We start from the raw sequence: 26,136 nt of genomic DNA, 5'->3' as shown, positions 1-26,136 counted from the left end.
ATATTATGCTCTAGCTTCTCCTCAATCGCTTTAATCTTTCGCCTTTTACTAAAGATTACCGTGGGGAGGAGCAATATTATGAGCCTTTAAGCTATTTTTGAATACTCTACCTTGTGGTAGAGTTCGCTTTGAATCTAAAAATAAACACCCACATCGCAAAACACCTGTGTGAAAACCTTTAAAGTTTCAATGTTTCGACGTTTAAATTTCACGAATGACTATAACGCCGCCAGCTACGGCGGGGTTTTATTGAAATGGCATCAAAAAATTTCGAACGATTAAATGATAATTTTGGTCATGGTCATGGTCATGGTCAGCAGTTAAGCGAAGGAAAAAAAAGAAAATTGCAGACGATTCCTTTAACAATTACATGTTGAGTTAATAACAAAATTTCTTTTTTTAACACCTTCTTACAAGAACGGTAATTTGTGCGTTTCTCATGATAAAGTAATGTAATTAAAATCTTCGCTTTATTACTTGTAATTCATACAAATAAAATATAGTGTAACATGGTTTGATACAATAATCATTTTACTTATAGTAGCCACGATATATTACGCTCTAGCTTCTCCTCAATCGCTTTAATCTTTCGCCTTTTACTAAAGATTACCGTGGGGAGGAGCAATATTATGAGCCTTTAAGCTATTTTTGAATACTCTACCTTGTGGTAGAGTTCGCTTTGAATCTAAAAATAAACACCCACATCGCAAAACACCTGTGTGAAAACCTTTAAAGTTTCAATGTTTCGACGTTTAAATTTCACGAATGACTATAACGCCGCCAGCTACGGCGGGGTTTTATTGAAATGGCATCAAAAAATTTCGAACGATTAAATGATAATTTTGGTCATGGTCATGGTCATGGTCAGCAGTTAAGCGAAGGAAAAAAAAGAAAATTGCAGACGATTCCTTTAACAATTACATGTTGAGTTAATAACAAAATTTCTTTTTTTAACACCTTCTTACAAGAACGGTAATTTGTGCGTTTCTCATGATAAAGTAATGTAATTAAAATCTTCGCTTTATTACTTGTAATTCATACAAATAAAATATAGTGTAACATGGTTTGATACAATAATCATTTTACTTATAGTAGCCACGATATATTATGCTCTAGCTTCTCCTCAATCGCTTTAATCTTTCGCCTTTTACTAAAGATTACCGTGGGGAGGAGCAATATTATGAGCCTTTAAGCTATTTTTGAATACTCTACCTTGTGGTAGAGTTCGCTTTGAATCTAAAAATAAACACCCACATCGCAAAACACCTGTGTGAAAACCTTTAAAGTTTCAATGTTTCGACGTTTAAATTTCACGAATGACTATAACGCCGCCAGCTACGGCGGGGTTTTATTGAAATGGCATCAAAAAATTTCGAACGATTAAATGATAATTTTGGTCATGGTCATGGTCATGGTCAGCAGTTAAGCGAAGGAAAAAAAAGAAAATTGCAGACGATTCCTTTAACAATTACATGTTGAGTTAATAACAAAATTTCTTTTTTTAACACCTTCTTACAAGAACGGTAATTTGTGCGTTTCTCATGATAAAGTAATGTAATTAAAATCTTCGCTTTATTACTTGTAATTCATACAAATAAAATATAGTGTAACATGGTTTGATACAATAATCATTTTACTTATAGTAGCCACGATATATTATGCTCTAGCTTCTCCTCAATCGCTTTAATCTTTCGCCTTTTACTAAAGATTACCGTGGGGAGGAGCAATATTATGAGCCTTTAAGCTATTTTTGAATACTCTACCTTGTGGTAGAGTTCGCTTTGAATCTAAAAATAAACACCCACATCGCAAAACACCTGTGTGAAAACCTTTAAAGTTTCAATGTTTCGACGTTTAAATTTCACGAATGACTATAACGCCGCCAGCTACGGCGGGGTTTTATTGAAATGGCATCAAAAAATTTCGAACGATTAAATGATAATTTTGGTCATGGTCATGGTCATGGTCAGCAGTTAAGCGAAGGAAAAAAAAGAAAATTGCAGACGATTCCTTTAACAATTACATGTTGAGTTAATAACAAAATTTCTTTTTTTAACACCTTCTTACAAGAACGGTAATTTGTGCGTTTCTCATGATAAAGTAATGTAATTAAAATCTTCGCTTTATTACTTGTAATTCATACAAATAAAATATAGTGTAACATGGTTTGATACAATAATCATTTTACTTATAGTAGCCACGATATATTATGCTCTAGCTTCTCCTCAATCGCTTTAATCTTTCGCCTTTTACTAAAGATTACCGTGGGGAGGAGCAATATTATGAGCCTTTAAGCTATTTTTGAATACTCTACCTTGTGGTAGAGTTCGCTTTGAATCTAAAAATAAACACCCACATCGCAAAACACCTGTGTGAAAACCTTTAAAGTTTCAATGTTTCGACGTTTAAATTTCACGAATGACTATAACGCCGCCAGCTACGGCGGGGTTTTATTGAAATGGCATCAAAAAATTTCGAACGATTAAATGATAATTTTGGTCATGGTCATGGTCATGGTCAGCAGTTAAGCGAAGGAAAAAAAAGAAAATTGCAGACGATTCCTTTAACAATTACATGTTGAGTTAATAACAAAATTTCTTTTTTTAACACCTTCTTACAAGAACGGTAATTTGTGCGTTTCTCATGATAAAGTAATGTAATTAAAATCTTCGCTTTATTACTTGTAATTCATACAAATAAAATATAGTGTAACATGGTTTGATACAATAATCATTTTACTTATAGTAGCCACGATATATTATGCTCTAGCTTCTCCTCAATCGCTTTAATCTTTCGCCTTTTACTAAAGATTACCGTGGGGAGGAGCAATATTATGAGCCTTTAAGCTATTTTTGAATACTCTACCTTGTGGTAGAGTTCGCTTTGAATCTAAAAATAAACACCCACATCGCAAAACACCTGTGTGAAAACCTTTAAAGTTTCAATGTTTCGACGTTTAAATTTCACGAATGACTATAACGCCGCCAGCTACGGCGGGGTTTTATTGAAATGGCATCAAAAAATTTCGAACGATTAAATGATAATTTTGGTCATGGTCATGGTCATGGTCAGCAGTTAAGCGAAGGAAAAAAAAGAAAATTGCAGACGATTCCTTTAACAATTACATGTTGAGTTAATAACAAAATTTCTTTTTTTAACACCTTCTTACAAGAACGGTAATTTGTGCGTTTCTCATGATAAAGTAATGTAATTAAAATCTTCGCTTTATTACTTGTAATTCATACAAATAAAATATAGTGTAACATGGTTTGATACAATAATCATTTTACTTATAGTAGCCACGATATATTATGCTCTAGCTTCTCCTCAATCGCTTTAATCTTTCGCCTTTTACTAAAGATTACCGTGGGGAGGAGCAATATTATGAGCCTTTAAGCTATTTTTGAATACTCTACCTTGTGGTAGAGTTCGCTTTGAATCTAAAAATAAACACCCACATCGCAAAACACCTGTGTGAAAACCTTTAAAGTTTCAATGTTTCGACGTTTAAATTTCACGAATGACTATAACGCCGCCAGCTACGGCGGGGTTTTATTGAAATGGCATCAAAAAATTTCGAACGATTAAATGATAATTTTGGTCATGGTCATGGTCATGGTCAGCAGTTAAGCGAAGGAAAAAAAAGAAAATTGCAGACGATTCCTTTAACAATTACATGTTGAGTTAATAACAAAATTTCTTTTTTTAACACCTTCTTACAAGAACGGTAATTTGTGCGTTTCTCATGATAAAGTAATGTAATTAAAATCTTCGCTTTATTACTTGTAATTCATACAAATAAAATATAGTGTAACATGGTTTGATACAATAATCATTTTACTTATAGTAGCCACGATATATTATGCTCTAGCTTCTCCTCAATCGCTTTAATCTTTCGCCTTTTACTAAAGATTACCGTGGGGAGGAGCAATATTATGAGCCTTTAAGCTATTTTTGAATACTCTACCTTGTGGTAGAGTTCGCTTTGAATCTAAAAATAAACACCCACATCGCAAAACACCTGTGTGAAAACCTTTAAAGTTTCAATGTTTCGACGTTTAAATTTCACGAATGACTATAACGCCGCCAGCTACGGCGGGGTTTTATTGAAATGGCATCAAAAAATTTCGAACGATTAAATGATAATTTTGGTCATGGTCATGGTCATGGTCAGCAGTTAAGCGAAGGAAAAAAAAGAAAATTGCAGACGATTCCTTTAACAATTACATGTTGAGTTAATAACAAAATTTCTTTTTTTAACACCTTCTTACAAGAACGGTAATTTGTGCGTTTCTCATGATAAAGTAATGTAATTAAAATCTTCGCTTTATTACTTGTAATTCATACAAATAAAATATAGTGTAACATGGTTTGATACAATAATCATTTTACTTATAGTAGCCACGATATATTATGCTCTAGCTTCTCCTCAATCGCTTTAATCTTTCGCCTTTTACTAAAGATTACCGTGGGGAGGAGCAATATTATGAGCCTTTAAGCTATTTTTGAATACTCTACCTTGTGGTAGAGTTCGCTTTGAATCTAAAAATAAACACCCACATCGCAAAACACCTGTGTGAAAACCTTTAAAGTTTCAATGTTTCGACGTTTAAATTTCACGAATGACTATAACGCCGCCAGCTACGGCGGGGTTTTATTGAAATGGCATCAAAAAATTTCGAACGATTAAATGATAATTTTGGTCATGGTCATGGTCATGGTCATGGTCAGCAGTTAAGCGAAGGAAAAAAAGAAAATTGCAGACGATTCCTTTAACAATTACATGTTGAGTTAATAACAAAATTTCTTTTTTTAACACCTTCTTACAAGAACGGTAATTTGTGCGTTTCTCATGATAAAGTAATGTAATTAAAATCTTCGCTTTATTACTTGTAATTCATACAAATAAAATATAGTGTAACATGGTTTGATACAATAATCATTTTACTTATAGTAGCCACGATATATTATGCTCTAGCTTCTCCTCAATCGCTTTAATCTTTCGCCTTTTACTAAAGATTACCGTGGGGAGGAGCAATATTATGAGCCTTTAAGCTATTTTTGAATACTCTACCTTGTGGTAGAGTTCGCTTTGAATCTAAAAATAAACACCCACATCGCAAAACACCTGTGTGAAAACCTTTAAAGTTTCAATGTTTCGACGTTTAAATTTCACGAATGACTATAACGCCGCCAGCTACGGCGGGGTTTTATTGAAATGGCATCAAAAAATTTCGAACGATTAAATGATAATTTTGGTCATGGTCATGGTCATGGTCAGCAGTTAAGCGAAGGAAAAAAAAGAAAATTGCAGACGATTCCTTTAACAATTACATGTTGAGTTAATAACAAAATTTCTTTTTTTAACACCTTCTTACAAGAACGGTAATTTGTGCGTTTCTCATGATAAAGTAATGTAATTAAAATCTTCGCTTTATTACTTGTAATTCATACAAATAAAATATAGTGTAACATGGTTTGATACAATAATCATTTTACTTATAGTAGCCACGATATATTACGCTCTAGCTTCTCCTCAATCGCTTTAATCTTTCGCCTTTTACTAAAGATTACCGTGGGGAGGAGCAATATTATGAGCCTTTAAGCTATTTTTGTATACTCTACCTTGTGGTAGAGTTCGCTTTGAATCTAAAAATAAACACCCACATCGCAAAACACCTGTGTGAAAACCTTTAAAGTTTCAATGTTTCGACGTTTAAATTTCACGAATGACTATAACGCCGCCAGCTACGGCGGGGTTTTATTGAAATGGCATCAAAAAATTTCGAACGATTAAATGATAATTTTGGTCATGGTCATGGTCATGGTCAGCAGTTAAGCGAAGGAAAAAAAAGAAAATTGCAGACGATTCCTTTAACAATTACATGTTGAGTTAATAACAAAATTTCTTTTTTTAACACCTTCTTACAAGAACGGTAATTTGTGCGTTTCTCATGATAAAGTAATGTAATTAAAATCTTCGCTTTATTACTTGTAATTCATACAAATAAAATATAGTGTAACATGGTTTGATACAATAATCATTTTACTTATAGTAGCCACGATATATTACGCTCTAGCTTCTCCTCAATCGCTTTAATCTTTCGCCTTTTACTAAAGATTACCGTGGGGAGGAGCAATATTATGAGCCTTTAAGCTATTTTTGAATACTCTACCTTGTGGTAGAGTTCGCTTTGAATCTAAAAATAAACACCCACATCGCAAAACACCTGTGTGAAAACCTTTAAAGTTTCAATGTTTCGACGTTTAAATTTCACGAATGACTATAACGCCGCCAGCTACGGCGGGGTTTTATTGAAATGGCATCAAAAAATTTCGAACGATTAAATGATAATTTTGGTCATGGTCATGGTCATGGTCAGCAGTTAAGCGAAGGAAAAAAAAGAAAATTGCAGACGATTCCTTTAACAATTACATGTTGAGTTAATAACAAAATTTCTTTTTTTAACACCTTCTTACAAGAACGGTAATTTGTGCGTTTCTCATGATAAAGTAATGTAATTAAAATCTTCGCTTTATTACTTGTAATTCATACAAATAAAATATAGTGTAACATGGTTTGATACAATAATCATTTTACTTATAGTAGCCACGATATATTATGCTCTAGCTTCTCCTCAATCGCTTTAATCTTTCGCCTTTTACTAAAGATTACCGTGGGGAGGAGCAATATTATGAGCCTTTAAGCTATTTTTGAATACTCTACCTTGTGGTAGAGTTCGCTTTGAATCTAAAAATAAACACCCACATCGCAAAACACCTGTGTGAAAACCTTTAAAGTTTCAATGTTTCGACGTTTAAATTTCACGAATGACTATAACGCCGCCAGCTACGGCGGGGTTTTATTGAAATGGCATCAAAAAATTTCGAACGATTAAATGATAATTTTGGTCATGGTCATGGTCATGGTCAGCAGTTAAGCGAAGGAAAAAAAAGAAAATTGCAGACGATTCCTTTAACAATTACATGTTGAGTTAATAACAAAATTTCTTTTTTTAACACCTTCTTACAAGAACGGTAATTTGTGCGTTTCTCATGATAAAGTAATGTAATTAAAATCTTCGCTTTATTACTTGTAATTCATACAAATAAAATATAGTGTAACATGGTTTGATACAATAATCATTTTACTTATAGTAGCCACGATATATTATGCTCTAGCTTCTCCTCAATCGCTTTAATCTTTCGCCTTTTACTAAAGATTACCGTGGGGAGGAGCAATATTATGAGCCTTTAAGCTATTTTTGAATACTCTACCTTGTGGTAGAGTTCGCTTTGAATCTAAAAATAAACACCCACATCGCAAAACACCTGTGTGAAAACCTTTAAAGTTTCAATGTTTCGACGTTTAAATTTCACGAATGACTATAACGCCGCCAGCTACGGCGGGGTTTTATTGAAATGGCATCAAAAAATTTCGAACGATTAAATGATAATTTTGGTCATGGTCATGGTCATGGTCAGCAGTTAAGCGAAGGGAAAAAAAAGAAAATTGCAGACGATTCCTTTAACAATTACATGTTGAGTTAATAACAAAATTTCTTTTTTTAACACCTTCTTACAAGAACGGTAATTTGTGCGTTTCTCATGATAAAGTAATGTAATTAAAATCTTCGCTTTATTACTTGTAATTCATACAAATAAAATATAGTGTAACATGGTTTGATACAATAATCATTTTACTTATAGTAGCCACGATATATTATGCTCTAGCTTCTCCTCAATCGCTTTAATCTTTCGCCTTTTACTAAAGATTACCGTGGGGAGGAGCAATATTATGAGCCTTTAAGCTATTTTTGAATACTCTACCTTGTGGTAGAGTTCGCTTTGAATCTAAAAATAAACACCCACATCGCAAAACACCTGTGTGAAAACCTTTAAAGTTTCAATGTTTCGACGTTTAAATTTCACGAATGACTATAACGCCGCCAGCTACGGCGGGGTTTTATTGAAATGGCATCAAAAAATTTCGAACGATTAAATGATAATTTTGGTCATGGTCATGGTCATGGTCAGCAGTTAAGCGAAGGAAAAAAAAGAAAATTGCAGACGATTCCTTTAACAATTACATGTTGAGTTAATAACAAAATTTCTTTTTTTAACACCTTCTTACAAGAACGGTAATTTGTGCGTTTCTCATGATAAAGTAATGTAATTAAAATCTTCGCTTTATTACTTGTAATTCATACAAATAAAATATAGTGTAACATGGTTTGATACAATAATCATTTTACTTATAGTAGCCACGATATATTATGCTCTAGCTTCTCCTCAATCGCTTTAATCTTTCGCCTTTTACTAAAGATTACCGTGGGGAGGAGCAATATTATGAGCCTTTAAGCTATTTTTGAATACTCTACCTTGTGGTAGAGTTCGCTTTGAATCTAAAAATAAACACCCACATCGCAAAACACCTGTGTGAAAACCTTTAAAGTTTCAATGTTTCGACGTTTAAATTTCACGAATGACTATAACGCCGCCAGCTACGGCGGGGTTTTATTGAAATGGCATCAAAAAATTTCGAACGATTAAATGATAATTTTGGTCATGGTCATGGTCATGGTCAGCAGTTAAGCGAAGGAAAAAAAAGAAAATTGCAGACGATTCCTTTAACAATTACATGTTGAGTTAATAACAAAATTTCTTTTTTTAACACCTTCTTACAAGAACGGTAATTTGTGCGTTTCTCATGATAAAGTAATGTAATTAAAATCTTCGCTTTATTACTTGTAATTCATACAAATAAAATATAGTGTAACATGGTTTGATACAATAATCATTTTACTTATAGTAGCCACGATATATTATGCTCTAGCTTCTCCTCAATCGCTTTAATCTTTCGCCTTTTACTAAAGATTACCGTGGGGAGGAGCAATATTATGAGCCTTTAAGCTATTTTTGAATACTCTACCTTGTGGTAGAGTTCGCTTTGAATCTAAAAATAAACACCCACATCGCAAAACACCTGTGTGAAAACCTTTAAAGTTTCAATGTTTCGACGTTTAAATTTCACGAATGACTATAACGCCGCCAGCTACGGCGGGGTTTTATTGAAATGGCATCAAAAAATTTCGAACGATTAAATGATAATTTTGGTCATGGTCATGGTCATGGTCAGCAGTTAAGCGAAGGAAAAAAAAGAAAATTGCAGACGATTCCTTTAACAATTACATGTTGAGTTAATAACAAAATTTCTTTTTTTAACACCTTCTTACAAGAACGGTAATTTGTGCGTTTCTCATGATAAAGTAATGTAATTAAAATCTTCGCTTTATTACTTGTAATTCATACAAATAAAATATAGTGTAACATGGTTTGATACAATAATCATTTTACTTATAGTAGCCACGATATATTATGCTCTAGCTTCTCCTCAATCGCTTTAATCTTTCGCCTTTTACTAAAGATTACCGTGGGGAGGAGCAATATTATGAGCCTTTAAGCTATTTTTGAATACTCTACCTTGTGGTAGAGTTCGCTTTGAATCTAAAAATAAACACCCACATCGCAAAACACCTGTGTGAAAACCTTTAAAGTTTCAATGTTTCGACGTTTAAATTTCACGAATGACTATAACGCCGCCAGCTACGGCGGGGTTTTATTGAAATGGCATCAAAAAATTTCGAACGATTAAATGATAATTTTGGTCATGGTCATGGTCATGGTCAGCAGTTAAGCGAAGGAAAAAAAAGAAAATTTCAGACGATTCCTTTAACAATTACATGTTGAGTTAATAACAAAATTTCTTTTTTTAACACCTTCTTACAAGAACGGTAATTTGTGCGTTTCTCATGATAAAGTAATGTAATTAAAATCTTCGCTTTATTACTTGTAATTCATACAAATAAAATATAGTGTAACATGGTTTGATACAATAATCATTTTACTTATAGTAGCCACGATATATTATGCTCTAGCTTCTCCTCAATCGCTTTAATCTTTCGCCTTTTACTAAAGATTACCGTGGGGAGGAGCAATATTATGAGCCTTTAAGCTATTTTTGAATACTCTACCTTGTGGTAGAGTTCGCTTTGAATCTAAAAATAAACACCCACATCGCAAAACACCTGTGTGAAAACCTTTAAAGTTTCAATGTTTCGACGTTTAAATTTCACGAATGACTATAACGCCGCCAGCTACGGCGGGGTTTTATTGAAATGGCATCAAAAAATTTCGAACGATTAAATGATAATTTTGGTCATGGTCATGGTCATGGTCAGCAGTTAAGCGAAGGAAAAAAAAGAAAATTGCAGACGATTCCTTTAACAATTACATGTTGAGTTAATAACAAAATTTCTTTTTTTAACACCTTCTTACAAGAACGGTAATTTGTGCGTTTCTCATGATAAAGTAATGTAATTAAAATCTTCGCTTTATTACTTGTAATTCATACAAATAAAATATAGTGTAACATGGTTTGATACAATAATCATTTTACTTATAGTAGCCACGATATATTATGCTCTAGCTTCTCCTCAATCGCTTTAATCTTTCGCCTTTTACTAAAGATTACCGTGGGGAGGAGCAATATTATGAGCCTTTAAGCTATTTTTGAATACTCTACCTTGTGGTAGAGTTCGCTTTGAATCTAAAAATAAACACCCACATCGCAAAACACCTGTGTGAAAACCTTTAAAGTTTCAATGTTTCGACGTTTAAATTTCACGAATGACTATAACGCCGCCAGCTACGGCGGGGTTTTATTGAAATGGCATCAAAAAATTTCGAACGATTAAATGATAATTTTGGTCATGGTCATGGTCATGGTCAGCAGTTAAGCGAAGGAAAAAAAAGAAAATTGCAGACGATTCCTTTAACAATTACATGTTGAGTTAATAACAAAATTTCTTTTTTTAACACCTTCTTACAAGAACGGTAATTTGTGCGTTTCTCATGATAAAGTAATGTAATTAAAATCTTCGCTTTATTACTTGTAATTCATACAAATAAAATATAGTGTAACATGGTTTGATACAATAATCATTTTACTTATAGTAGCCACGATATATTATGCTCTAGCTTCTCCTCAATCGCTTTAATCTTTCGCCTTTTACTAAAGATTACCGTGGGGAGGAGCAATATTATGAGCCTTTAAGCTATTTTTCAATACTCTACCTTGTGGTAGAGTTCGCTTTGAATCTAAAAATAAACACCCACATCGCAAAACACCTGTGTGAAAACCTTTAAAGTTTCAATGTTTCGACGTTTAAATTTCACGAATGACTATAACGCCGCCAGCTACGGCGGGGTTTTATTGAAATGGCATCAAAAAATTTCGAACGATTAAATGATAATTTTGGTCATGGTCATGGTCATGGTCAGCAGTTAAGCGAAGGAAAAAAAAGAAAATTGCAGACGATTCCTTTAACAATTACATGTTGAGTTAATAACAAAATTTCTTTTTTTAACACCTTCTTACAAGAACGGTAATTTGTGCGTTTCTCATGATAAAGTAATGTAATTAAAATCTTCGCTTTATTACTTGTAATTCATACAAATAAAATATAGTGTAACATGGTTTGATACAATAATCATTTTACTTATAGTAGCCACGATATATTATGCTCTAGCTTCTCCTCAATCGCTTTAATCTTTCGCCTTTTACTAAAGATTACCGTGGGGAGGAGCAATATTATGAGCCTTTAAGCTATTTTTGAATACTCTACCTTGTGGTAGAGTTCGCTTTGAATCTAAAAATAAACACCCACATCGCAAAACACCTGTGTGAAAACCTTTAAAGTTTCAATGTTTCGACGTTTAAATTTCACGAATGACTATAACGCCGCCAGCTACGGCGGGGTTTTATTGAAATGGCATCAAAAAATTTCGAACGATTAAATGATAATTTTGGTCATGGTCATGGTCATGGTCAGCAGTTAAGCGAAGGAAAAAAAAGAAAATTGCAGACGATTCCTTTAACAATTACATGTTGAGTTAATAACAAAATTTCTTTTTTTAACACCTTCTTACAAGAACGGTAATTTGTGCGTTTCTCATGATAAAGTAATGTAATTAAAATCTTCGCTTTATTACTTGTAATTCATACAAATAAAATATAGTGTAACATGGTTTGATACAATAATCATTTTACTTATAGTAGCCACGATATATTATGCTCTAGCTTCTCCTCAATCGCTTTAATCTTTCGCCTTTTACTAAAGATTACCGTGGGGAGGAGCAATATTATGAGCCTTTAAGCTATTTTTCAATACTCTACCTTGTGGTAGAGTTCGCTTTGAATCTAAAAATAAACACCCACATCGCAAAACACCTGTGTGAAAACCTTTAAAGTTTCAATGTTTCGACGTTTAAATTTCACGAATGACTATAACGCCGCCAGCTACGGCGGGGTTTTATTGAAATGGCATCAAAAAATTTCGAACGATTAAATGATAATTTTGGTCATGGTCATGGTCATGGTCAGCAGTTAAGCGAAGGAAAAAAAAGAAAATTGCAGACGATTCCTTTAACAATTACATGTTGAGTTAATAACAAAATTTCTTTTTTTAACACCTTCTTACAAGAACGGTAATTTGTGCGTTTCTCATGATAAAGTAATGTAATTAAAATCTTCGCTTTATTACTTGTAATTCATACAAATAAAATATAGTGTAACATGGTTTGATACAATAATCATTTTACTTATAGTAGCCACGATATATTATGCTCTAGCTTCTCCTCAATCGCTTTAATCTTTCGCCTTTTACTAAAGATTACCGTGGGGAGGAGCAATATTATGAGCCTTTAAGCTATTTTTGAATACTCTACCTTGTGGTAGAGTTCGCTTTGAATCTAAAAATAAACACCCACATCGCAAAACACCTGTGTGAAAACCTTTAAAGTTTCAATGTTTCGACGTTTAAATTTCACGAATGACTATAACGCCGCCAGCTACGGCGGGGTTTTATTGAAATGGCATCAAAAAATTTCGAACGATTAAATGATAATTTTGGTCATGGTCATGGTCATGGTCAGCAGTTAAGCGAAGGAAAAAAAAGAAAATTGCAGACGATTCCTTTAACAATTACATGTTGAGTTAATAACAATATTTCTTTTTTTAACACCTTCTTACAAGAACGGTAATTTGTGCGTTTCTCATGATAAAGTAATGTAATTAAAATCTTCGCTTTATTACTTGTAATTCATACAAATAAAATATAGTGTAACATGGTTTGATACAATAATCATTTTACTTATAGTAGCCACGATATATTATGCTCTAGCTTCTCCTCAATCGCTTTAATCTTTCGCCTTTTACTAAAGATTACCGTGGGGAGGAGCAATATTATGAGCCTTTAAGCTATTTTTGAATACTCTACCTTGTGGTAGAGTTCGCTTTGAATTTAAAAATAAACACCCACATCGCAAAACACCTGTGTGAAAACCTTTAAAGTTTCAATGTTTCGACGTTTAAATTTCACGAATGACTATAACGCCGCCAGCTACGGCGGGGTTTTATTGAAATGGCATCAAAAAATTTCGAACGATTAAATGATAATTTTGGTCATGGTCATGGTCATGGTCAGCAGTTAAGCGAAGGAAAAAAAAGAAAATTGCAGACGATTCCTTTAACAATTACATGTTGAGTTAATAACAAAATTTCTTTTTTTAACACCTTCTTACAAGAACGGTAATTTGTGCGTTTCTCATGATAAAGTAATGTAATTAAAATCTTCGCTTTATTACTTGTAATTCATACAAATAAAATATAGTGTAACATGGTTTGATACAATAATCATTTTACTTATAGTAGCCACGATATATTATGCTCTAGCTTCTCCTCAATCGCTTTAATCTTTCGCCTTTTACTAAAGATTACCGTGGGGAGGAGCAATATTATGAGCCTTTAAGCTATTTTTGAATACTCTACCTTGTGGTAGAGTTCGCTTTGAATCTAAAAATAAACACCCACATCGCAAAACACCTGTGTGAAAACCTTTAAAGTTTCAATGTTTCGACGTTTAAATTTCACGAATGACTATAACGCCGCCAGCTACGGCGGGGTTTTATTGAAATGGCATCAAAAAATTTCGAACGATTAAATGATAATTTTGGTCATGGTCATGGTCATGGTCAGCAGTTAAGCGAAGGAAAAAAAAGAAAATTGCAGACGATTCCTTTAACAATTACATGTTGAGTTAATAACAATATTTCTTTTTTTAACACCTTCTTACAAGAACGGTAATTTGTGCGTTTCTCATGATAAAGTAATGTAATTAAAATCTTCGCTTTATTACTTGTAATTCATACAAATAAAATATAGTGTAACATGGTTTGATACAATAATCATTTTACTTATAGTAGCCACGATATATTATGCTCTAGCTTCTCCTCAATCGCTTTAATCTTTCGCCTTTTACTAAAGATTACCGTGGGGAGGAGCAATATTATGAGCCTTTAAGCTATTTTTGAATACTCTACCTTGTGGTAGAGTTCGCTTTGAATCTAAAAATAAACACCCACATCGCAAAACACCTGTGTGAAAACCTTTAAAGTTTCAATGTTTCGACGTTTAAATTTCACGAATGACTATAACGCCGCCAGCTACGGCGGGGTTTTATTGAAATGGCATCAAAAAATTTCGAACGATTAAATGATAATTTTGGTCATGGTCATGGTCATGGTCAGCAGTTAAGCGAAGGAAAAAAAAGAAAATTGCAGACGATTCCTTTAACAATTACATGTTGAGTTAATAACAAAATTTCTTTTTTTAACACCTTCTTACAAGAACGGTAATTTGTGCGTTTCTCATGATAAAGTAATGTAATTAAAATCTTCGCTTTATTACTTGTAATTCATACAAATAAAATAAAGTGTAACATGGTTTGATACAATAATCATTTTACTTATAGTAGCCACGATATATTATGCTCTAGCTTCTCCTCAATCGCTATAATCTTTCGCCTTTTACTAAAGATTACCGTGGGGAGGAGCAATATTATGAGCCTTTAAGCTATTTTTGAATACTCTACCTTGTGGTAGAGTTCGCTTTGAATCTAAAAATAAACACCCACATCGCAAAACACCTGTGTGAAAACCTTTAAAGTTTCAATGTTTCGACGTTTAAATTTCACGAATGACTATAACGCCGCCAGCTACGGCGGGGTTTTATTGAAATGGCATCAAAAAATTTCGAACGATTAAATGATAATTTTGGTCATGGTCATGGTCATGGTCAGCAGTTAAGCGAAGGAAAAAAAAGAAAATTGCAGACGATTCCTTTAACAATTACATGTTGAGTTAATAACAATATTTCTTTTTTTAACACCTTCTTACAAGAACGGTAATTTGTGCGTTTCTCATGATAAAGTAATGTAATTAAAATCTTCGCTTTATTACTTGTAATTCATACAAATAAAATATAGTGTAACATGGTTTGATACAATAATCATTTTACTTATAGTAGCCACGATATATTATGCTCTAGCTTCTCCTCAATCGCTTTAATCTTTCGCCTTTTACTAAAGATTACCGTGGGGAGGAGCAATATTATGAGCCTTTAAGCTATTTTTGAATACTCTACCTTGTGGTAGAGTTCGCTTTGAATCTAAAAATAAACACCCACATCGCAAAACACCTGTGTGAAAACCTTTAAAGTTTCAATGTTTCGACGTTTAAATTTCACGAATGACTATAACGCCGCCAGCTACGGCGGGGTTTTATTGAAATGGCATCAAAAAATTTCGAACGATTAAATGATAATTTTGGTCATGGTCATGGTCATGGTCAGCAGTTAAGCGAAGGAAAAAAAAGAAAATTGCAGACGATTCCTTTAACAATTACATGTTGAGTTAATAACAAAATTTCTTTTTTTAACACCTTCTTACAAGAACGGTAATTTGTGCGTTTCTCATGATAAAGTAATGTAATTAAAATCTTCGCTTTATTACTTGTAATTCATACAAATAAAATATAGTGTAACATGGTTTGATACAATAATCATTTTACTTATAGTAGCCACGATATATTATGCTCTAGCTTCTCCTCAATCGCTTTAATCTTTCGCCTTTTACTAAAGATTACCGTGGGGAGGAGCAATATTATGAGCCTTTAAGCTATTTTTGAATACTCTACCTTGTGGTAGAGTTCGCTTTGAATCTAAAAATAAACACCCACATCGCAAAACACCTGTGTGAAAACCTTTAAAGTTTCAATGTTTCGACGTTTAAATTTCACGAATGACTATAACGCCGCCAGCTACGGCGGGGTTTTATTGAAATGGCATCAAAAAATTTCGAACGATTAAATGATAATTTTGGTCATGGTCATGGTCATGGTCAGCAGTTAAGCGAAGGAAAAAAAAGAAAATTGCAGACGATTCCTTTAACAATTACATGTTGAGTTAATAACAAAATTTCTTTTTTTAACACCTTCTTACAAGAACGGTAATTTGTGCGTTTCTCATGATAAAGTAATGTAATTAAAATCTTCGCTTTATTACTTGTAATTCATACAAATAAAATATAGTGTAACATGGTTTGATACAATAATCATTTTACTTATAGTAGCCACGATATATTATGCTCTAGCTTCTCCTCAATCGCTTTAATCTTTCGCCTTTTACTAAAGATTACCGTGGGGAGGAGCAATATTATGAGCCTTTAAGCTATTTTTGAATACTCTACCTTGTGGTAGAGTTCGCTTTGAATCTAAAAATAAACACCCACATCGCAAAACACCTGTGTGAAAACCTTTAAAGTTTCAATGTTTCGACGTTTAAATTTCACGAATGACTATAACGCCGCCAGCTACGGCGGGGTTTTATTGAAATGGCATCAAAAAATTTCGAACGATTAAATGATAATTTTGGTCATGGTCATGGTCATGGTCAGCAGTTAAGCGAAGGAAAAAAAAGAAAATTGCAGACGATTCCTTTAACAATTACATGTTGAGTTAATAACAAAATTTCTTTTTTTAACACCTTCTTACAAGAACGGTAATTTGTGCGTTTCTCATGATAAAGTAATGTAATTAAAATCTTCGCTTTATTACTTGTAATTCATACAAATAAAATATAGTGTAACATGGTTTGATACAATAATCATTTTACTTATAGTAGCCACGATATATTATGCTCTAGCTTCTCCTCAATCGCTTTAATCTTTCGCCTTTTACTAAAGATTACCGTGGGGAGGAGCAATATTATGAGCCTTTAAGCTATTTTTGAATACTCTACCTTGTGGTAGAGTTCGCTTTGAATCTAAAAATAAACACCCACATCGCAAAACACCTGTGTGAAAACCTTTAAAGTTTCAATGTTTCGACGTTTAAATTTCACGAATGACTATAACGCCGCCAGCTACGGCGGGGTTTTATTGAAATGGCATCAAAAAATTTCGAACGATTAAATGATAATTTTGGTCATGGTCATGGTCATGGTCAGCAGTTAAGCGAAGGAAAAAAAAGAAAATTGCAGACGATTCCTTTAACAATTACATGTTGAGTTAATAACAAAATTTCTTTTTTTAACACCTTCTTACAAGAACGGTAATTTGTGCGTTTCTCATGATAAAGTAATGTAATTAAAATCTTCGCTTTATTACTTGTAATTCATACAAATAAAATATAGTGTAACATGGTTTGATACAATAATCATTTTACTTATAGTAGCCACGATATATTATGCTCTAGCTTCTCCTCAATCGCTTTAATCTTTCGCCTTTTACTAAAGATTACCGTGGGGAGGAGCAATATTATGAGCCTTTAAGCTATTTTTGAATACTCTACCTTGTGGTAGAGTTCGCTTTGAATCTAAAAATAAACACCCACATCGCAAAACACCTGTGTGAAAACCTTTAAAGTTTCAATGTTTCGACGTTTAAATTTCACGAATGACTATAACGCCGCCAGCTACGGCGGGGTTTTATTGAAATGGCATCAAAAAATTTCGAACGATTAAATGATAATTTTGGTCATGGTCATGGTCATGGTCAGCAGTTAAGCGAAGGAAAAAAAAGAAAATTGCAGACGATTCCTTTAACAATTACATGTTGAGTTAATAACAAAATTTCTTTTTTTAACACCTTCTTACAAGAACGGTAATTTGTGCGTTTCTCATGATAAAGTAATGTAATTAAAATCTTCGCTTTATTACTTGTAATTCATACAAATAAAATATAGTGTAACATGGTTTGATACAATAATCATTTTACTTATAGTAGCCACGATATATTATGCTCTAGCTTCTCCTCAATCGCTTTAATCTTTCGCCTTTTACTAAAGATTACCGTGGGGAGGAGCAATATTATGAGCCTTTAAGCTATTTTTGAATACTCTACCTTGTGGTAGAGTTCGCTTTGAATCTAAAAATAAACACCCACATCGCAAAACACCTGTGTGAAAACCTTTAAAGTTTCAATGTTTCGACGTTTAAATTTCACGAATGACTATAACGCCGCCAGCTACGGCGGGGTTTTATTGAAATGGCATCAAAAAATTTCGAACGATTAAATGATAATTTTGGTCATGGTCATGGTCATGGTCAGCAGTTAAGCGAAGGAAAAAAAAGAAAATTGCAGACGATTCCTTTAACAATTACATGTTGAGTTAATAACAAAATTTCTTTTTTTAACACCTTCTTACAAGAACGGTAATTTGTGCGTTTCTCATGATAAAGTAATGTAATTAAAATCTTCGCTTTATTACTTGTAATTCATACAAATAAAATATAGTGTAACATGGTTTGATACAATAATCATTTTACTTATAGTAGCCACGATATATTATGCTCTAGCTTCTCCTCAATCGCTTTAATCTTTCGCCTTTTACTAAAGATTACCGTGGGGAGGAGCAATATTATGAGCCTTTAAGCTATTTTTGAATACTCTACCTTGTGGTAGAGTTCGCTTTGAATCTAAAAATAAACACCCACATCGCAAAACACCTGTGTGAAAACCTTTAAAGTTTCAATGTTTCGACGTTTAAATTTCACGAATGACTATAACGCCGCCAGCTACGGCGGGGTTTTATTGAAATGGCATCAAAAAATTTCGAACGATTAAATGATAATTTTGGTCATGGTCATGGTCATGGTCAGCAGTTAAGCGAAGGAAAAAAAAGAAAATTGCAGACGATTCCTTTAACAATTACATGTTGAGTTAATAACAAAATTTCTTTTTTTAACACCTTCTTACAAGAACGGTAATTTGTGCGTTTCTCATGATAAAGTAATGTAATTAAAATCTTCGCTTTATTACTTGTAATTCATACAAATAAAATATAGTGTAACATGGTTTGATACAATAATCATTTTACTTATAGTAGCCACGATATATTATGCTCTAGCTTCTCCTCAATCGCTTTAATCTTTCGCCTTTTACTAAAGATTACCGTGGGGAGGAGCAATATTATGAGCCTTTAAGCTATTTTTGAATACTCTACCTTGTGGTAGAGTTCGCTTTGAATCTAAAAATAAACACCCACATCGCAAAACACCTGTGTGAAAACCTTTAAAGTTTCAATGTTTCGACGTTTAAATTTCACGAATGACTATAACGCCGCCAGCTACGGCGGGGTTTTATTGAAATGGCATCAAAAAATTTCGAACGATTAAATGATAATTTTGGTCATGGTCATGGTCATGGTCAGCAGTTAAGCGAAGGAAAAAAAAGAAAATTGCAGACGATTCCTTTAACAATTACATGTTGAGTTAATAACAAAATTTCTTTTTTTAACACCTTCTTACAAGAACGGTAATTTGTGCGTTTCTCATGATAAAGTAATGTAATTAAAATCTTCGCTTTATTACTTGTAATTCATACAAATAAAATATAGTGTAACATGGTTTGATACAATAATCATTTTACTTATAGTAGCCACGATATATTATGCTCTAGCTTCTCCTCAATCGCTTTAATCTTTCGCCTTTTACTAAAGATTACCGTGGGGAGGAGCAATATTATGAGCCTTTAAGCTATTTTTGAATACTCTACCTTGTGGTAGAGTTCGCTTTGAATCTAAAAATAAACACCCACATCGCAAAACACCTGTGTGAAAACCTTTAAAGTTTCAATGTTTCGACGTTTAAATTTCACGAATGACTATAACGCCGCCAGCTACGGCGGGGTTTTATTGAAATGGCATCAAAAAATTTCGAACGATTAAATGATAATTTTGGTCATGGTCATGGTCATGGTCAGCAGTTAAGCGAAGGAAAAAAAAGAAAATTGCAGACGATTCCTTTAACAATTACATGTTGAGTTAATAACAAAATTTCTTTTTTTAACACCTTCTTACAAGAACGGTAATTTGTGCGTTTCTCATGATAAAGTAATGTAATTAAAATCTTCGCTTTATTACTTGTAATTCATACAAATAAAATATAGTGTAACATGGTTTGATACAATAATCATTTTACTTATAGTAGCCACGATATATTATGCTCTAGCTTCTCCTCAATCGCTTTAATCTTTCGCCTTTTACTAAAGATTACCGTGGGGAGGAGCAATATTATGAGCCTTTAAGCTATTTTTGAATACTCTACCTTGTGGTAGAGTTCGCTTTGAATCTAAAAATAAACACCCACATCGCAAAACACCTGTGTGAAAACCTTTAAAGTTTCAATGTTTCGACGTTTAAATTTCACGAATGACTATAACGCCGCCAGCTACGGCGGGGTTTTATTGAAATGGCATCAAAAAATTTCGAACGATTAAATGATAATTTTGGTCATGGTCATGGTCATGGTCAGCAGTTAAGCGAAGGAAAAAAAAGAAAATTGCAGACGATTCCTTTAACAATTACATGTTGAGTTAATAACAAAATTTCTTTTTTTAACACCTTCTTACAAGAACGGTAATTTGTGCGTTTCTCATGATAAAGTAATGTAATTAAAATCTTCGCTTTATTACTTGTAATTCATACAAATAAAATATAGTGTAACATGGTTTGATACAATAATCATTTTACTTATAGTAGCCACGATATATTATGCTCTAGCTTCTCCTCAATCGCTTTAATCTTTCGCCTTTTACTAAAGATTACCGTGGGGAGGAGCAATATTATGAGCCTTTAAGCTATTTTTGAATACTCTACCTTGTGGTAGAGTTCGCTTTGAATCTAAAAATAAACACCCACATCGCAAAACACCTGTGTGAAAACCTTTAAAGTTTCAATGTTTCGACGTTTAAATTTCACGAATGACTATAACGCCGCCAGCTACGGCGGGGTTTTATTGAAATGGCATCAAAAAATTTCGAACGATTAAATGATAATTTTGGTCATGGTCATGGTCATGGTCAGCAGTTAAGCGAAGGAAAAAAAAGAAAATTGCAGACGATTCCTTTAACAATTACATGTTGAGTTAATAACAAAATTTCTTTTTTTAACACCTTCTTACAAGAACGGTAATTTGTGCGTTTCTCATGATAAAGTAATGTAATTAAAATCTTCGCTTTATTACTTGTAATTCATACAAATAAAATATAGTGTAACATGGTTTGATACAATAATCATTTTACTTATAGTAGCCACGATATATTATGCTCTAGCTTCTCCTCAATCGCTTTAATCTTTCGCCTTTTACTAAAGATTACCGTGGGGAGGAGCAATATTATGAGCCTTTAAGCTATTTTTGAATACTCTACCTTGTGGTAGAGTTCGCTTTGAATCTAAAAATAAACACCCACATCGCAAAACACCTGTGTGAAAACCTTTAAAGTTTCAATGTTTCGACGTTTAAATTTCACGAATGACTATAACGCCGCCAGCTACGGCGGGGTTTTATTGAAATGGCATCAAAAAATTTCGAACGATTAAATGATAATTTTGGTCATGGTCATGGTCATGGTCAGCAGTTAAGCGAAGGAAAAAAAAGAAAATTGCAGACGATTCCTTTAACAATTACATGTTGAGTTAATAACAAAATTTCTTTTTTTAACACCTTCTTACAAGAACGGTAATTTGTGCGTTTCTCATGATAAAGTAATGTAATTAAAATCTTCGCTTTATTACTTGTAATTCATACAAATAAAATATAGTGTAACATGGTTTGATACAATAATCATTTTACTTATAGTAGCCACGATATATTATGCTCTAGCTTCTCCTCAATCGCTTTAATCTTTCGCCTTTTACTAAAGATTACCGTGGGGAGGAGCAATATTATGAGCCTTTAAGCTATTTTTGAATACTCTACCTTGTGGTAGAGTTCGCTTTGAATCTAAAAATAAACACCCACATCGCAAAACACCTGTGTGAAAACCTTTAAAGTTTCAATGTTTCGACGTTTAAATTTCACGAATGACTATAACGCCGCCAGCTACGGCGGGGTTTTATTGAAATGGCATCAAAAAATTTCGAACGATTAAATGATAATTTTGGTCATGGTCATGGTCATGGTCAGCAGTTAAGCGAAGGAAAAAAAAGAAAATTGCAGACGATTCCTTTAACAATTACATGTTGAGTTAATAACAAAATTTCTTTTTTTAACACCTTCTTACAAGAACGGTAATTTGTGCGTTTCTCATGATAAAGTAATGTAATTAAAATCTTCGCTTTATTACTTGTAATTCATACAAATAAAATATAGTGTAACATGGTTTGATACAATAATCATTTTACTTATAGTAGCCACGATATATTATGCTCTAGCTTCTCCTCAATCGCTTTAATCTTTCGCCTTTTACTAAAGATTACCGTGGGGAGGAGCAATATTATGAGCCTTTAAGCTATTTTTGAATACTCTACCTTGTGGTAGAGTTCGCTTTGAATCTAAAAATAAACACCCACATCGCAAAACACCTGTGTGAAAACCTTTAAAGTTTCAATGTTTCGACGTTTAAATTTCACGAATGACTATAACGCCGCCAGCTACGGCGGGGTTTTATTGAAATGGCATCAAAAAATTTCGAACGATTAAATGATAATTTTGGTCATGGTCATGGTCATGGTCAGCAGTTAAGCGAAGGAAAAAAAAGAAAATTGCAGACGATTCCTTTAACAATTACATGTTGAGTTAATAACAAAATTTCTTTTTTTAACACCTTCTTACAAGAACGGTAATTTGTGCGTTTCTCATGATAAAGTAATGTAATTAAAATCTTCGCTTTATTACTTGTAATTCATACAAATAAAATATAGTGTAACATGGTTTGATACAATAATCATTTTACTTATAGTAGCCACGATATATTATGCTCTAGCTTCTCCTCAATCGCTTTAATCTTTCGCCTTTTACTAAAGATTACCGTGGGGAGGAGCAATATTATGAGCCTTTAAGCTATTTTTGAATACTCTACCTTGTGGTAGAGTTCGCTTTGAATCTAAAAATAAACACCCACATCGCAAAACACCTGTGTGAAAACCTTTAAAGTTTCAATGTTTCGACGTTTAAATTTCACGAATGACTATAACGCCGCCAGCTACGGCGGGGTTTTATTGAAATGGCATCAAAAAATTTCGAACGATTAAATGATAATTTTGGTCATGGTCATGGTCATGGTCAGCAGTTAAGCGAAGGAAAAAAAAGAAAATTGCAGACGATTCCTTTAACAATTACATGTTGAGTTAATAACAAAATTTCTTTTTTTAACACCTTCTTACAAGAACGGTAATTTGTGCGTTTCTCATGATAAAGTAATGTAATTAAAATCTTCGCTTTATTACTTGTAATTCATACAAATAAAATATAGTGTAACATGGTTTGATACAATAATCATTTTACTTATAGTAGCCACGATATATTATGCTCTAGCTTCTCCTCAATCGCTTTAATCTTTCGCCTTTTACTAAAGATTACCGTGGGGAGGAGCAATATTATGAGCCTTTAAGCTATTTTTGAATCCTCTACCTTGTGGTAGAGTTCGCTTTGAATCTAAAAATAAACACCCACATCGCAAAACACCTGTGTGAAAACCTTTAAAGTTTCAATGTTTCGACGTTTAAATTTCACGAATGACTATAACGCCGCCAGCTACGGCGGGGTTTTATTGAAATGGCATCAAAAAATTTCGAACGATTAAATGATAATTTTGGTCATGGTCATGGTCATGGTCAGCAGTTAAGCGAAGGAAAAAAAAGAAAATTGCAGACGATTCCTTTAACAATTACATGTTGAGTTAATAACAATATTTCTTTTTTTAACACCTTCTTACAAGAACGGTAATTTGTGCGTTTCTCATGATAAAGTAATGTAATTAAAATCTTCGCTTTATTACTTGTAATTCATACAAATAAAATATAGTGTAACATGGTTTGATACAATAATCATTTTACTTATAGTAGCCACGATATATTATGCTCTAGCTTCTCCTCAATCGCTTTAATCTTTCGCCTTTTACTAAAGATTACCGTGGGGAGGAGCAATATTATGAGCCTTTAAGCTATTTTTGAATCCTCTACCTTGTGGTAGAGTTCGCTTTGAATCTAAAAATAAACACCCACATCGCAAAACACCTGTGTGAAAACCTTTAAAGTTTCAATGTTTCGACGTTTAAATTTCACGAATGACTATAACGCCGCCAGCTACGGCGGGGTTTTATTGAAATGGCATCAAAAAATTTCGAACGATTAAATGATAATTTTGGTCATGGTCATGGTCATGGTCAGCAGTTAAGCGAAGGAAAAAAAAGAAAATTGCAGACGATTCCTTTAACAATTACATGTTGAGTTAATAACAATATTTCTTTTTTTAACACCTTCTTACAAGAACGGTAATTTGTGCGTTTCTCATGATAAAGTAATGTAATTAAAATCTTCGCTTTATTACTTGTAATTCATACAAATAAAATATAGTGTAACATGGTTTGATACAATAATCATTTTACTTATAGTAGCCACGATATATTATGCTCTAGCTTCTCCTCAATCGCTTTAATCTTTCGCCTTTTACTAAAGATTACCGTGGGGAGGAGCAATATTATGAGCCTTTAAGCTATTTTTGAATACTCTACCTTGTGGTAGAGTTCGCTTTGAATCTAAAAATAAACACCCACATCGCAAAACACCTGTGTGAAAACCTTTAAAGTTTCAATGTTTCGACGTTTAAATTTCACGAATGACTATAACGCCGCCAGCTACGGCGGGGTTTTATTGAAATGGCATCAAAAAATTTCGAACGATTAAATGATAATTTTGGTCATGGTCATGGTCATGGTCAGCAGTTAAGCGAAGGAAAAAAAAGAAAATTGCAGACGATTCCTTTAACAATTACATGTTGAGTTAATAACAAAATTTCTTTTTTTAACACCTTCTTACAAGAACGGTAATTTGTGCGTTTCTCATGATAAAGTAATGTAATTAAAATCTTCGCTTTATTACTTGTAATTCATACAAATAAAATAAAGTGTAACATGGTTTGATACAATAATCATTTTACTTATAGTAGCCACGATATATTATGCTCTAGCTTCTCCTCAATCGCTATAATCTTTCGCCTTTTACTAAAGATTACCGTGGGGAGGAGCAATATTATGAGCCTTTAAGCTATTTTTGAATACTCTACCTTGTGGTAGAGTTCGCTTTGAATCTAAAAATAAACACCCACATCGCAAAACACCTGTGTGAAAACCTTTAAAGTTTCAATGTTTCGACGTTTAAATTTCACGAATGACTATAACGCCGCCAGCTACGGCGGGGTTTTATTGAAATGGCATCAAAAAATTTCGAACGATTAAATGATAATTTTGGTCATGGTCATGGTCATGGTCAGCAGTTAAGCGAAGGAAAAAAAAGAAAATTGCAGACGATTCCTTTAACAATTACATGTTGAGTTAATAACAATATTTCTTTTTTTAACACCTTCTTACAAGAACGGTAATTTGTGCGTTTCTCATGATAAAGTAATGTAATTAAAATCTTCGCTTTATTACTTGTAATTCATACAAATAAAATATAGTGTAACATGGTTTGATACAATAATCATTTTACTTATAGTAGCCACGATATATTATGCTCTAGCTTCTCCTCAATCGCTTTAATCTTTCGCCTTTTACTAAAGATTACCGTGGGGAGGAGCAATATTATGAGCCTTTAAGCTATTTTTGAATACTCTACCTTGTGGTAGAGTTCGCTTTGAATCTAAAAATAAACACCCACATCGCAAAACACCTGTGTGAAAACCTTTAAAGTTTCAATGTTTCGACGTTTAAATTTCACGAATGACTATAACGCCGCCAG

The 26,136-nt window shown here is 33.1% G+C and overlaps 48 non-coding genes across 48 annotated transcripts; all 48 read left to right on the top strand.

Moving 5' to 3' along the window:
• The first annotated feature begins 5 nt into the window (after window positions 1-5).
• On the top strand, window positions 6-124 carry LOC149957962 (U5 spliceosomal RNA). Its single transcript, XR_016478974.1, has one exon. It is a non-coding gene; the product is annotated as a U5 spliceosomal RNA (small nuclear RNA).
• A 432-nt stretch (window positions 125-556) lies between these two features.
• Window positions 557-675, top strand: LOC149957961 (U5 spliceosomal RNA). The gene has a single exon (XR_016479330.1). It is a non-coding gene; the product is annotated as a U5 spliceosomal RNA (small nuclear RNA).
• A 432-nt stretch (window positions 676-1,107) lies between these two features.
• Window positions 1,108-1,226, top strand: LOC149957960 (U5 spliceosomal RNA). The gene has a single exon (XR_016478973.1). It is a non-coding gene; the product is annotated as a U5 spliceosomal RNA (small nuclear RNA).
• A 432-nt stretch (window positions 1,227-1,658) lies between these two features.
• On the top strand, window positions 1,659-1,777 carry LOC149957959 (U5 spliceosomal RNA). The gene has a single exon (XR_016478972.1). It is a non-coding gene; the product is annotated as a U5 spliceosomal RNA (small nuclear RNA).
• A 432-nt stretch (window positions 1,778-2,209) lies between these two features.
• On the top strand, window positions 2,210-2,328 carry LOC149957958 (U5 spliceosomal RNA). The gene has a single exon (XR_016478971.1). It is a non-coding gene; the product is annotated as a U5 spliceosomal RNA (small nuclear RNA).
• A 432-nt stretch (window positions 2,329-2,760) lies between these two features.
• Window positions 2,761-2,879, top strand: LOC149957957 (U5 spliceosomal RNA). Its single transcript, XR_016478970.1, has one exon. It is a non-coding gene; the product is annotated as a U5 spliceosomal RNA (small nuclear RNA).
• Window positions 2,880-3,311: 432 nt separating this feature from the next.
• LOC149957956 (U5 spliceosomal RNA) lies at window positions 3,312-3,430 on the top strand. Its single transcript, XR_016478969.1, has one exon. It is a non-coding gene; the product is annotated as a U5 spliceosomal RNA (small nuclear RNA).
• A 432-nt stretch (window positions 3,431-3,862) lies between these two features.
• LOC149957955 (U5 spliceosomal RNA) lies at window positions 3,863-3,981 on the top strand. The gene has a single exon (XR_016478968.1). It is a non-coding gene; the product is annotated as a U5 spliceosomal RNA (small nuclear RNA).
• A 432-nt stretch (window positions 3,982-4,413) lies between these two features.
• On the top strand, window positions 4,414-4,532 carry LOC149957954 (U5 spliceosomal RNA). Its single transcript, XR_016478967.1, has one exon. It is a non-coding gene; the product is annotated as a U5 spliceosomal RNA (small nuclear RNA).
• Window positions 4,533-4,969: 437 nt separating this feature from the next.
• LOC149957953 (U5 spliceosomal RNA) lies at window positions 4,970-5,088 on the top strand. Its single transcript, XR_016478965.1, has one exon. It is a non-coding gene; the product is annotated as a U5 spliceosomal RNA (small nuclear RNA).
• Window positions 5,089-5,520: 432 nt separating this feature from the next.
• Window positions 5,521-5,639, top strand: LOC149957952 (U5 spliceosomal RNA). The gene has a single exon (XR_016479327.1). It is a non-coding gene; the product is annotated as a U5 spliceosomal RNA (small nuclear RNA).
• Window positions 5,640-6,071: 432 nt separating this feature from the next.
• On the top strand, window positions 6,072-6,190 carry LOC149957951 (U5 spliceosomal RNA). The gene has a single exon (XR_016479329.1). It is a non-coding gene; the product is annotated as a U5 spliceosomal RNA (small nuclear RNA).
• A 432-nt stretch (window positions 6,191-6,622) lies between these two features.
• Window positions 6,623-6,741, top strand: LOC149957950 (U5 spliceosomal RNA). Its single transcript, XR_016478964.1, has one exon. It is a non-coding gene; the product is annotated as a U5 spliceosomal RNA (small nuclear RNA).
• A 432-nt stretch (window positions 6,742-7,173) lies between these two features.
• LOC149957949 (U5 spliceosomal RNA) lies at window positions 7,174-7,292 on the top strand. Its single transcript, XR_016478963.1, has one exon. It is a non-coding gene; the product is annotated as a U5 spliceosomal RNA (small nuclear RNA).
• Window positions 7,293-7,725: 433 nt separating this feature from the next.
• On the top strand, window positions 7,726-7,844 carry LOC149957948 (U5 spliceosomal RNA). Its single transcript, XR_016478962.1, has one exon. It is a non-coding gene; the product is annotated as a U5 spliceosomal RNA (small nuclear RNA).
• Window positions 7,845-8,276: 432 nt separating this feature from the next.
• Window positions 8,277-8,395, top strand: LOC149957947 (U5 spliceosomal RNA). Its single transcript, XR_016478961.1, has one exon. It is a non-coding gene; the product is annotated as a U5 spliceosomal RNA (small nuclear RNA).
• A 432-nt stretch (window positions 8,396-8,827) lies between these two features.
• On the top strand, window positions 8,828-8,946 carry LOC149957946 (U5 spliceosomal RNA). Its single transcript, XR_016478960.1, has one exon. It is a non-coding gene; the product is annotated as a U5 spliceosomal RNA (small nuclear RNA).
• A 432-nt stretch (window positions 8,947-9,378) lies between these two features.
• Window positions 9,379-9,497, top strand: LOC149957945 (U5 spliceosomal RNA). The gene has a single exon (XR_016478959.1). It is a non-coding gene; the product is annotated as a U5 spliceosomal RNA (small nuclear RNA).
• Window positions 9,498-9,929: 432 nt separating this feature from the next.
• On the top strand, window positions 9,930-10,048 carry LOC149957944 (U5 spliceosomal RNA). The gene has a single exon (XR_016478958.1). It is a non-coding gene; the product is annotated as a U5 spliceosomal RNA (small nuclear RNA).
• Window positions 10,049-10,480: 432 nt separating this feature from the next.
• LOC149957943 (U5 spliceosomal RNA) lies at window positions 10,481-10,599 on the top strand. The gene has a single exon (XR_016478957.1). It is a non-coding gene; the product is annotated as a U5 spliceosomal RNA (small nuclear RNA).
• Window positions 10,600-11,031: 432 nt separating this feature from the next.
• On the top strand, window positions 11,032-11,150 carry LOC149957942 (U5 spliceosomal RNA). Its single transcript, XR_016479335.1, has one exon. It is a non-coding gene; the product is annotated as a U5 spliceosomal RNA (small nuclear RNA).
• A 432-nt stretch (window positions 11,151-11,582) lies between these two features.
• LOC149957941 (U5 spliceosomal RNA) lies at window positions 11,583-11,701 on the top strand. Its single transcript, XR_016478956.1, has one exon. It is a non-coding gene; the product is annotated as a U5 spliceosomal RNA (small nuclear RNA).
• Window positions 11,702-12,133: 432 nt separating this feature from the next.
• On the top strand, window positions 12,134-12,252 carry LOC149957940 (U5 spliceosomal RNA). The gene has a single exon (XR_016479333.1). It is a non-coding gene; the product is annotated as a U5 spliceosomal RNA (small nuclear RNA).
• Window positions 12,253-12,684: 432 nt separating this feature from the next.
• Window positions 12,685-12,803, top strand: LOC149957939 (U5 spliceosomal RNA). The gene has a single exon (XR_016478954.1). It is a non-coding gene; the product is annotated as a U5 spliceosomal RNA (small nuclear RNA).
• Window positions 12,804-13,235: 432 nt separating this feature from the next.
• Window positions 13,236-13,354, top strand: LOC149957938 (U5 spliceosomal RNA). Its single transcript, XR_016478953.1, has one exon. It is a non-coding gene; the product is annotated as a U5 spliceosomal RNA (small nuclear RNA).
• Window positions 13,355-13,786: 432 nt separating this feature from the next.
• LOC149957937 (U5 spliceosomal RNA) lies at window positions 13,787-13,905 on the top strand. The gene has a single exon (XR_016478952.1). It is a non-coding gene; the product is annotated as a U5 spliceosomal RNA (small nuclear RNA).
• A 432-nt stretch (window positions 13,906-14,337) lies between these two features.
• On the top strand, window positions 14,338-14,456 carry LOC149957936 (U5 spliceosomal RNA). Its single transcript, XR_016478951.1, has one exon. It is a non-coding gene; the product is annotated as a U5 spliceosomal RNA (small nuclear RNA).
• Window positions 14,457-14,888: 432 nt separating this feature from the next.
• Window positions 14,889-15,007, top strand: LOC149957935 (U5 spliceosomal RNA). Its single transcript, XR_016479332.1, has one exon. It is a non-coding gene; the product is annotated as a U5 spliceosomal RNA (small nuclear RNA).
• Window positions 15,008-15,439: 432 nt separating this feature from the next.
• LOC149957934 (U5 spliceosomal RNA) lies at window positions 15,440-15,558 on the top strand. The gene has a single exon (XR_016478950.1). It is a non-coding gene; the product is annotated as a U5 spliceosomal RNA (small nuclear RNA).
• Window positions 15,559-15,990: 432 nt separating this feature from the next.
• LOC149957933 (U5 spliceosomal RNA) lies at window positions 15,991-16,109 on the top strand. Its single transcript, XR_016478949.1, has one exon. It is a non-coding gene; the product is annotated as a U5 spliceosomal RNA (small nuclear RNA).
• Window positions 16,110-16,541: 432 nt separating this feature from the next.
• On the top strand, window positions 16,542-16,660 carry LOC149957932 (U5 spliceosomal RNA). Its single transcript, XR_016478948.1, has one exon. It is a non-coding gene; the product is annotated as a U5 spliceosomal RNA (small nuclear RNA).
• Window positions 16,661-17,092: 432 nt separating this feature from the next.
• On the top strand, window positions 17,093-17,211 carry LOC149957931 (U5 spliceosomal RNA). Its single transcript, XR_016478947.1, has one exon. It is a non-coding gene; the product is annotated as a U5 spliceosomal RNA (small nuclear RNA).
• A 432-nt stretch (window positions 17,212-17,643) lies between these two features.
• Window positions 17,644-17,762, top strand: LOC149957930 (U5 spliceosomal RNA). The gene has a single exon (XR_016478946.1). It is a non-coding gene; the product is annotated as a U5 spliceosomal RNA (small nuclear RNA).
• Window positions 17,763-18,194: 432 nt separating this feature from the next.
• Window positions 18,195-18,313, top strand: LOC149957929 (U5 spliceosomal RNA). Its single transcript, XR_016478945.1, has one exon. It is a non-coding gene; the product is annotated as a U5 spliceosomal RNA (small nuclear RNA).
• Window positions 18,314-18,745: 432 nt separating this feature from the next.
• LOC149957928 (U5 spliceosomal RNA) lies at window positions 18,746-18,864 on the top strand. Its single transcript, XR_016478943.1, has one exon. It is a non-coding gene; the product is annotated as a U5 spliceosomal RNA (small nuclear RNA).
• A 432-nt stretch (window positions 18,865-19,296) lies between these two features.
• LOC149957927 (U5 spliceosomal RNA) lies at window positions 19,297-19,415 on the top strand. The gene has a single exon (XR_016478942.1). It is a non-coding gene; the product is annotated as a U5 spliceosomal RNA (small nuclear RNA).
• A 432-nt stretch (window positions 19,416-19,847) lies between these two features.
• Window positions 19,848-19,966, top strand: LOC149957926 (U5 spliceosomal RNA). The gene has a single exon (XR_016478941.1). It is a non-coding gene; the product is annotated as a U5 spliceosomal RNA (small nuclear RNA).
• Window positions 19,967-20,398: 432 nt separating this feature from the next.
• LOC149957925 (U5 spliceosomal RNA) lies at window positions 20,399-20,517 on the top strand. Its single transcript, XR_016478940.1, has one exon. It is a non-coding gene; the product is annotated as a U5 spliceosomal RNA (small nuclear RNA).
• A 432-nt stretch (window positions 20,518-20,949) lies between these two features.
• LOC149957924 (U5 spliceosomal RNA) lies at window positions 20,950-21,068 on the top strand. The gene has a single exon (XR_016478939.1). It is a non-coding gene; the product is annotated as a U5 spliceosomal RNA (small nuclear RNA).
• A 432-nt stretch (window positions 21,069-21,500) lies between these two features.
• Window positions 21,501-21,619, top strand: LOC149957923 (U5 spliceosomal RNA). The gene has a single exon (XR_016478938.1). It is a non-coding gene; the product is annotated as a U5 spliceosomal RNA (small nuclear RNA).
• Window positions 21,620-22,051: 432 nt separating this feature from the next.
• On the top strand, window positions 22,052-22,170 carry LOC149957922 (U5 spliceosomal RNA). Its single transcript, XR_016478937.1, has one exon. It is a non-coding gene; the product is annotated as a U5 spliceosomal RNA (small nuclear RNA).
• Window positions 22,171-22,602: 432 nt separating this feature from the next.
• LOC149957921 (U5 spliceosomal RNA) lies at window positions 22,603-22,721 on the top strand. The gene has a single exon (XR_016478936.1). It is a non-coding gene; the product is annotated as a U5 spliceosomal RNA (small nuclear RNA).
• Window positions 22,722-23,153: 432 nt separating this feature from the next.
• Window positions 23,154-23,272, top strand: LOC149957920 (U5 spliceosomal RNA). Its single transcript, XR_016478935.1, has one exon. It is a non-coding gene; the product is annotated as a U5 spliceosomal RNA (small nuclear RNA).
• A 432-nt stretch (window positions 23,273-23,704) lies between these two features.
• LOC149957919 (U5 spliceosomal RNA) lies at window positions 23,705-23,823 on the top strand. The gene has a single exon (XR_016479343.1). It is a non-coding gene; the product is annotated as a U5 spliceosomal RNA (small nuclear RNA).
• Window positions 23,824-24,255: 432 nt separating this feature from the next.
• Window positions 24,256-24,374, top strand: LOC149957918 (U5 spliceosomal RNA). The gene has a single exon (XR_016479342.1). It is a non-coding gene; the product is annotated as a U5 spliceosomal RNA (small nuclear RNA).
• Window positions 24,375-24,806: 432 nt separating this feature from the next.
• On the top strand, window positions 24,807-24,925 carry LOC149957917 (U5 spliceosomal RNA). The gene has a single exon (XR_016478934.1). It is a non-coding gene; the product is annotated as a U5 spliceosomal RNA (small nuclear RNA).
• A 432-nt stretch (window positions 24,926-25,357) lies between these two features.
• On the top strand, window positions 25,358-25,476 carry LOC149957916 (U5 spliceosomal RNA). Its single transcript, XR_016479331.1, has one exon. It is a non-coding gene; the product is annotated as a U5 spliceosomal RNA (small nuclear RNA).
• A 432-nt stretch (window positions 25,477-25,908) lies between these two features.
• Window positions 25,909-26,027, top strand: LOC149957915 (U5 spliceosomal RNA). Its single transcript, XR_016478932.1, has one exon. It is a non-coding gene; the product is annotated as a U5 spliceosomal RNA (small nuclear RNA).
• The last annotated feature ends 109 nt before the right edge of the window (window positions 26,028-26,136 follow it).

This window comes from Leiobunum rupestre, chromosome 2 (assembly GCF_980474605.1).
Source record: "Leiobunum rupestre chromosome 2, qqLeiRupe1.1.hap1, whole genome shotgun sequence".
Taxonomy (NCBI): domain Eukaryota; kingdom Metazoa; phylum Arthropoda; class Arachnida; order Opiliones; family Sclerosomatidae; genus Leiobunum; species Leiobunum rupestre.
This window is presented reverse-complemented; position numbering and strand designations above follow the sequence as displayed.